Source organism: Rattus norvegicus, chromosome 7, assembly GCF_036323735.1.
Source record: "Rattus norvegicus strain BN/NHsdMcwi chromosome 7, GRCr8, whole genome shotgun sequence".
NCBI lineage: Eukaryota > Metazoa > Chordata > Mammalia > Rodentia > Muridae > Rattus > Rattus norvegicus.
The window spans coordinates 17,012,451-17,020,417 of record NC_086025.1 but is presented as its reverse complement, the minus strand read 5'-3'; the positions used below and the strand labels follow the sequence as shown (position 1 = coordinate 17,020,417).

General features: G+C 47.7%; 1 pseudogene; it reads left to right on the top strand.

Moving 5' to 3' along the window:
* Positions 1 to 540: 540 nt before the first annotated feature.
* Positions 541 to 1,896, top strand: LOC134479629 (RNA-binding protein MEX3A-like; annotated as a pseudogene).
* The last annotated feature ends 6,071 nt before the right edge of the window (positions 1,897 to 7,967 follow it).

Genomic DNA, 7,967 nt, shown 5'->3' with positions numbered 1-7,967 from the left:
TAAATCTGTGAAAGTCATATTCTTAAGGTGGGAAATGTTCTCAGGAAAAAACATGAGGGCTTCCGTGAAAAAGAACAACATAACTAATCAACGCTTTAAGAACAAAATAACCAATCAGCCCTTTGATGGGTTAGGGAGAGTGTGGAGACTAAGAAAGATATCTCCAGAGTTCACCTGGCTCATGTGGTGTTCTGAGATGGTGAGGAAATAAAGAAAGAAGACAGGCCCTCCGCTCTCTGCTTCTCCTGTCCACCACCTCTCTCTCTCCCTCCCTCCCTCTCCCTCAGCTTTTGATTCCCCACGCCTAGTCTAGTGGTATCTGGAATGATGGGAAGAAACGGGGCTTTGGATAACTATGATGTTTCAGAGGAAGCAAAAAGACCAAGGTATGCAGGAAGAGGAGTGTGCCCTTCAGTTGGATCTTGATCAACTCTGCCTCCTGCATTTGTGGGAGCCTCAACCCCCACACCTGGTGCCTGTGATGGTGTAGGACTGGGAGTTGGAATGGCAGAGGAGTGGGAGTGGGGATGGCATCCCTGAGCAGCCGACAGACCCTGCCCTGCAGGCCCTCCACCCCCCACCACCACCCCAGGCAGCCAGGACTCCAGATTTGTGCAGGTCAGGGCCTCCCAGACAGCAGACCCAGCTGTGCAGAGGATCCAGCAGCCCAACACCACCAAAGGGCAGAACACAGCAAAGCTCGGAATGGACAAAGATGCAAAGCTTTGCCTGAAGGCCACCAGCAACACCAAAGCGTGCATTCCAGTGCTCACATCTGAGCGAGTGGAGGAGATCGTAGGTAGCCAAGGATGATGGATTAAGGCTCTGAGGGCCAAGACCAATACCCATATTGAGACACCTGTGTGAGATGAGGAGCCAGTGTTCATGGTGACTGGGAGGCAGTAAGAAGTGTTCACAGCCTGGCAGGAAATCATCTCCGAAGTGTGGCTTTAGTGTGCCCCCTGCTCTGCCAGGCCAAGCGATGATCCCTGTATGAGCCCTACCATGTGGTGATGCTGGTAGTGTGCCCAAATTGTATCCAGCAGCAGACCAACACTTACATCATAACTTCCAGCCAGGACTAAGACCTGGTGTTTGAGGTCAACAGTGCCTGGGTAACTTGGAAAGTAGACAGCACTGCAAGGAAGGAGATAGCAAGGTACATTACCCCACACACTGGCAAGATTCTTGAGTAGAACAGGGATGGTGACTTCCTGGGTGACAATAATATTGACTTCATGGCTGTCAGACTCCATGCAGCCCTGGATAGCCTCTACTCAGATGCCTGGCCCGTGTTTGCTCCAGGCTGTAAGCCACTCTCCACCTTCAGGCACAACAACCTGGGCTGTATAGGTGAGTGTGGCATGAACTCATCTTTGAGGCCCAGCACTTAGGCTAGCAGGGCAGGGACATCAGCTAAGGTGGATATCTGTTTCCAGCAATGGTGTGGGCAGGCAGGAATTGTACTATGGAGTGAGAGGTAAGCCTGCCCACCCCCACTGCTGTAGGAAGACCAGGAACTCCATCTTCACACTGGTGCATTTCTCTTCTGCCTCCTCCTCCTTTTATTCAGTCAAAGCATATGCAGAACCCCCAGGTGAGCACTGATCTCCTGCCACCAATGAGGGGTCATAGGCTAACACAGAGGCCGCCCACGTGGCCATTACAGGGTTTCTCTAAACTGAGGTAAGAGGGCCTGCATGCATCGTCTGCTTTGAGAGAAAAGTGACAGCAGCCCTGGTGCCCAGTGGACATAACCTTTTCTGCATGGCAGGTGCAGTATGCATCTGTGAGAGGACAGACCAAGATTGTCCTGTCTGTCACATCACTGCCACACAAGCAATCTGAATATTTTTCCAAGTTCCATGTCCCTGGACTCCTGTGTCTGCTCCCTAGAGTACAGCCATGGACCTGTAGTAAGGTGCTGGGCAATAATCACCTTAGTGGGGTGGGGAAGGAGAGGCCTGAGTGGCTACTGGTGGGGCAAAGTCCAGAGTCTCTAGTTACACTTTGGGAGTGGGCTATAAATTTTACTAATGTTACAACTCTGATACATCAACAGACCCTTAAATCAGGAAGCAGCTAAGAGAAGCTTTTGTTTAGCTTGAAGTGGCCACCAGGACACCCTGACCTTTCCCTTCTCCCTATCTATGTGACATTAGGTCTCTTCCTCTGTGCAGTAAGAACAGGGAGAATTGTTGTCTGTAGCTAGAGGTGCTCTTAGTGATCCCCAGTCATTTGGTTCTGACCTCCGATCTCCTAACGTGACCCCTTACCTCACACCACCCTTTTCCTGAGTTCCCAACAGATAAGGAGAGGGGACCTAATAAGGTTCTAGGTACATCTTCTGGGAAGGAGCAGGATGTCAATCAACAAAGGGCTCACAACTCACCTGTCTCACACGGCTGGGCTAGAGATCTGAAGGAGGCTTCTCTTTTCCCTCCAACTTTTTGCTTGTCCCTTCTTCAAGTTTTTTGCTGTGGACTTGCCCTTTCCTTTTTTGTCTTTGTTCTTTTTTCCTATCCCTTCTATTCCCCTTTTCTATCCAGCTGTTACGTGCAGTCCCTGGTTCCTCTTGCCTCTTCTAGCCCAGCTTTGGGCATAACATCTTCCTGGGAGAGAAGTCTAGAGAACATTTTGATAGCCCCCTTCCCAGGTTCTGATCCTGTAGTGGACAGCCCCTTCCCCACTCCTGCAAAGACTCAATTCCAATTCCTGATGGAATGTAGTTTTAGATCCAGACAGTTTGGGACTGGAAACTAATAATGGGTACATAGTGGAAAATAGTAGCGGGGTTCATAAAAGGTTGGAAACCAACCTTTATCTTCTGTGGGCGTTATGCTGAGGGTGCAGCATATACGTATCACTGATCACCTGCCCGAGGGAAGGGGAAGCAGATTGTAGGAAATATCCTGGATCTGGAGAGGTGTGGTTGGGAATTGTCCCCTCTCCCTCCCTAGCAGTGGCCCACCCCTGACCTTTCTGCACCTAGCTGAACCACTATTGAATCCTGATTAAACACAAATCATTATGCTATGTCTTCCCCACTGCCTGAGGAGAGAGCTCAGCTTCTTGGTGATGGGTTACGCCAGGGCAAAGCAGGGTTGGGGTGCAGTGGAGCTTCTTCCAAGAATCAGGCATTGTGATAGGTCTAGCACCCTTTGTGCTCCTCTTGCTCATTTATGTCAGTCAGCAGCATCCTACCCTCCTGGTTCTGCTGGCTGGGCCAGGAGCAGGTGGGAGACCAGGAGGCCAGCAGATGCTTGTATGTAATAGGGAGGGAATACTCTGAGCTCTAGCTCAGGAGTCCCACTCTTCCTGGCTGGAGAAGGGATGTGGGAGGAAGGCAGACGGAGGTCTCTCTCTTTTGCCTCTTGTCAATTAATTTACCTCTCCACAACCTCACCCTCTAAACCACCAGCCTGAGAGGGGAGATGCAGGAGGTCACAGCCATTTCACTGACAGGAATGAGTTCCAGTCAGGACCTGTCTCTCCGTATGGCTCTCTAGATTGGGAGGTCAGAGACATAAGCTTCTCTCAGAACTGTGACAGACAGATCCCCTCCACCTAGTGAACACTGAATTCCAGCCTTCAATCCTCCAGCTGCAGGCCCTCCCTTCTGCTTCAAATAGGTCTTAATACAGCAAGATAATAGGAACAGCCAGCTGCTTCTATTGCTTAGACATTCTAGCTCATTTTCTGTCTCTGATGACATTTCACCTGACCCTAGCACTGCAATTTTTATTTGTATGGTGCTCATGTGTGATAGTCAACTGGTCAACATCAATAGCACAAGAAATCCGAATGGAGGAAAATGTTACTGAGTTAACTCCTGTATTAATAGCCTATAGGAAGTTATAAAGGGAGTTTCTTCATCAGTGACTACTATGGGAACATGGTGTCCCATGTGGAGATGTGCCATTAGAAGGCATCATTATCTGAGCAGGAAATTCAGGTCAGCATGCCAGTCAGCTGCTCTCCTCTGCCACTCTGTCAGCTCTCTTTCACTTCCTGCCTACAGGATCATGCCTCGTCTGAGTTCCTGCCTTGACTTCTCGTCACAGATGGACAACGGTCAAGAAATAGGAGCCACATTAAATCTTGACAATGGTCAGGATATAGGAGCCACATTAAATCATTTGTGCTCCTTCTTGCTTTTGGTCATGGTGTCTGTCAAATCAATGCAAAGTAACTTATGCCAGACACACATTTTTGTACACTGGTCCACATCAGGCAGTGGTTGTTTTGTGGCAGAGCAAGAAGGAAGGGAGGCTGATAGACCCTCCCCCCACTTTTAGAAAGGGTATTGTTGGGCAAAACCTTGGGGGATGGGCAAGCCCTAACTGTCAGAAACTGTAGTTTATCTTACATTGCCTACTTTACTGCCAGATATGAGGTACTCAGATACTCTGCCTTTATCTCCATAAGAGGTTTCTCACTTTGGAGCATGGAGGTCCCAAATCAGGGTTTCTCTGTGTAACCCTGACTATCCTGGAATTCCCTCAGTACACAAGGCTGGGAAGTAACTCAGAGATCCACCTGTCTGTGTTGCTGGAAGTAAAGGTGTGCACCTCCACCACAAGGCTTCCTCCAGGCATTTGCAATCATTCAACTACCAAATGTGGAGGGTCTAGTGACCATCCCCAGGCACCAGGCACAGGGATAGCAGCTAATGGGAAGCAGGCCCAGTAGCCCAAGCGAACAAAGTTCAGAGGGGCAGGAGAAATACATTTAGACATTCTACACAGCAGAGTGATGGTCTTGCTACAGCAATCTCTCCTAAGGTGATCAGAGGAAAGGATTCCTTGGCCCCTAGCACCTAAAGTAGACAGCCTGGATAGCCATAACCCCATGGGTTTGAGGGATGTGGGAAGGGAATCAGCCATGTTTGGATTCTTTTCAGAGTTAAATCCTAATGGCTCCACCTTCTGTGTGCAGGCCCCAGCCTATTGGCCTCCACAGTTGAACAGTGAAGAGGCAGGAAGGACTGAGGCTGCATTTGACCTGGCCCATGGTGAAGTCCTGCACTGGATAACAGTCACTGAGAATACCTTGGGAAGGAATATGAAGGTGTCCTGAGGAAGCAGATCTAGGAGTGCACTTTTCCTTTCTAGAAGGCTGTCAACAAAACTGAAACAGGACTCTGGAGACATTCCTGTCTCCTATGATTTAGATGATGGAAACTGAGTGTACCAAATAATGAAACTTCACTAAGAGTCTGGACAGAAGGTGGCTTCTGTACCAGGTGTCACCACACCAGTCACAGAATGCAGGGGAAACATCAGGTCTTTGACATCAGGCTCTAGAGAGTAATGCTGTAAGGTCTAGTGAAAGAATGCTGACATAGGTGTACTGTCCTACCACCCAGAAACACAGCTGTGACTGAGACATTTCTAGTGCCCAAAGTTTTGATTAATGCACAGCTCCATGCCTCTGAGAAATGTGATACCTCTGTCCATGGGAGGGAGTCCTGGCTGAATTGGACAGCTCCCATAATCTGTTTTATGGGAGGCCATATGCAAGCACAGACCTAGGACAGTCATAGTGGCCTCAGAAGATGAGGGAAAGAAAACACAGTCCTCAGTACAGCTGGATCAAGATACATCCATGTGTAAGGAAGACATTTAGGATGTCTGTTCTGTGATTATGAATTTGATCCTGGCAACTTGGTAGTCCTTAATAAAACTAAAATTCTGTCTTATTTGGCCCTTTCCAAGTACCTAGAACTTCCTTTGTTCCTGTTCCATGCATGGGTCATAAAAATCCACCCTTCCCTGAGGCAGAGGCTTACAGCCAGACCCTGAGGCTGTGTGACGCCTCATTGGGCTTGGTAGAGGTCACACAACAAGTGAGATTTCTGGGATGCTAGTGGTATCCTACGTCTGCTGGGCCTATAGAGGGAGGGAGGAGTATCTCAAGGAATGACAGAAAGGTGTGTTTTCCTGATTGGCTTTTGCCTCCAAACAATGGGGTGAGGACATATCACTTCTAAGGAGACATAGGTGCTCCATCATGAGTTCCACTATAGGTTTCTCCCTCAGGAGAACAATTAACCATCAGGGCAGGATGCTCCCCATTTGGAAGAAGACAGACAGAAAAGCTTTCAACATCCTCTGAGGCTTGCCCTACAACTTTCCAAAATTACTTCCCATAAAGGGATAGGGCAGTGTCCCTGAAGGAATGAGGGAGCACTGACATCGGATCAGCCCTCCAGTTCATCATATGTTCCACAGCAAATATTCATTCATTCATTCATTCATTCATTCATTCATTGTGTCAGTCATTCTGTTTCTCTCCCACCACAATCCTTCACTCTTCCCTGAAGAAAAATGTGCCTACAATGTCCCTAGTGGCCCCTGCCCATGAACCAATTTTCCAGATAACACATTTGGTGCTTCCAGAGAACGATAGCAGGATTCTTTTGGATTTAGTTCTTTGAACTCAATTCTCTGTCATGACAGTCACAGAAACGTTGGCAGACGGCTGCCTCCCAGAGCACCCAACTGCCATGCAGTATGTTTACCTCTTCTGCACTTGAGTGGTCATGGGTTCTTTTCTTTTGTTGGGATCCCTATTCTGCAGTTGTGCATTGTTTCTCCTTCAGTGAGCCATAGACATCATTATATTCACTAAGGTCCTATTGTGCTATACAAAGACCCTGGAAGAATAGCTAAGTGAGTCTTCACATATTACTGAGAACTTGAGAGCTTGGAATAGCTGGGACGCCTCAGGAAAGCAGCCAAGATTTTCTTGCAGATTGCCCTCTCTAGACATGAGGAGACTCAAGCTGTATTGCAAGGGCAGAAGAGCAGGGCCTCCTTGTGGACACCTAGGAAGATACCAAGGTCAAAGATCCCACTGTACTCAGGGTGTGCCCAAGAGTAGTGATATTAGTCCCTGAGAATCCTTTGACATGGGTCCAGGTTTAGCCCTCATAGAGGATGACATAGGGACACTCAGGAAGAAGTACAGGGTTACACTGAAAATAAAGGGAGGAAGCCTGCCCTGAAATGCTGTCTCTTAGCACTTGTAGGACAAGAGGGAGGAGGGATTACTTAGAGTCAGTGAGTGTTTAGGACTGAGCTGGGCACTTCAACTTCTGGGTTTGAGTATAAACACAGATACTCAGAGACATTCTCTGACTTTTATGTTCATAGTCCACCATAAAGAGATCATTGACATTGCCCTACGAATTTCAAGGGAGAAAAGCAAGCATTTTTGAAGAGTAATGTACATTCTAAAAAGTGCAGGTTCTGATCAGTGTCTGGGTAGAGGTCACACAACAAATGAGATTTCTGGGTCTCCTCATTCAGCAGCCTGCTGCCCCCTTTGATCTCCTGAATCAATTATTCCTCCCATTGCATCTTCCCAATTCTCTTTTAAAGACTCCATGCTGTCTCTGGACAAATCTCTATTACCATATTGTCTACTGCATTCAGGAGGCTGCTCATACTCCAGTATGAGATGGATATGACATAAAATGCTATTTTAATCAGTTATGATGTGTACATGATATGGCTAGGATGTAAGCCTGGGAACACTGCCTTTTCAAAGAGAATCTGTACTTTTCCCTAGCTAGAGTCTGACTTATGTCCACAATAGAAATCACTTTGTCTGTGGTAGGCTAGTTTTGTAGACTGAAGCACTTTTTAATCTCTATAGGACTCCTTCTGAGTGTGGGTGGGCTTTGTTCAGGCATCTTTTTCCCTCAGGTTTTCTCCAGGGACCAGAGGAAAATGCATTTGCAATTAGTACTCATCAGGTGACACATGAGCCGATGCCCAGGGACATCCATCCCTGAACTACAGAGGCTGTCCTTCTCTTGCTTTTCATATGACGGGGGCTTCATTCTATCAGCACTTCAGTGCATGCTAAACTCACAAGCTATAGACAGGAGGCCTGTCTCTAAACACAATTCCTAGGTGTGAAACGGTTTGCCATTTCAATCTTTGGAAGAATCAAGATGG